Source organism: Acyrthosiphon pisum, chromosome X (assembly GCF_005508785.2).
Source record: "Acyrthosiphon pisum isolate AL4f chromosome X, pea_aphid_22Mar2018_4r6ur, whole genome shotgun sequence".
In the NCBI taxonomy this organism is placed as follows: Eukaryota; Metazoa; Arthropoda; class Insecta; order Hemiptera; family Aphididae; genus Acyrthosiphon; species Acyrthosiphon pisum.
In genome coordinates this window covers 124,273,907-124,274,321 of record NC_042493.1, presented here as the reverse complement: position 1 = coordinate 124,274,321, position 415 = coordinate 124,273,907, and positions in this window count along the sequence as shown.

Here is a 415-nt window from a genome sequence, read left to right as displayed (position 1 = left end):
TATCTTAGATGAGAAAAGAAAAATTTATAAATTTATAACTACAAAACAATTTTCAAATTTTCTTTTTATGGGTAGTGACAATTGGGTGTTCTAAAATGTCCATTCATTTGGCCATATTAACATAAAATAGAAGGTTTTAAATGGAAATTCTTGAAATATAATATTAGTTCTAACTTATTAAAAGTTATAATAAAAGATAAAATAACATTTGAACAAATAAATAGTAACTAAATAAACTTAAATAACATACTAATTTTACCTTTACCATGAATTGTTTCACTATTGTAATTTAAACAAATAAATAATGAAAAATGAAAAATGTATAAGTAAATTACTAACATAAACTATATATACAAATTTTAACATCATTATTACTAAATTTAACCAAACTGAAATGTAAAAAAAAATCCATTTT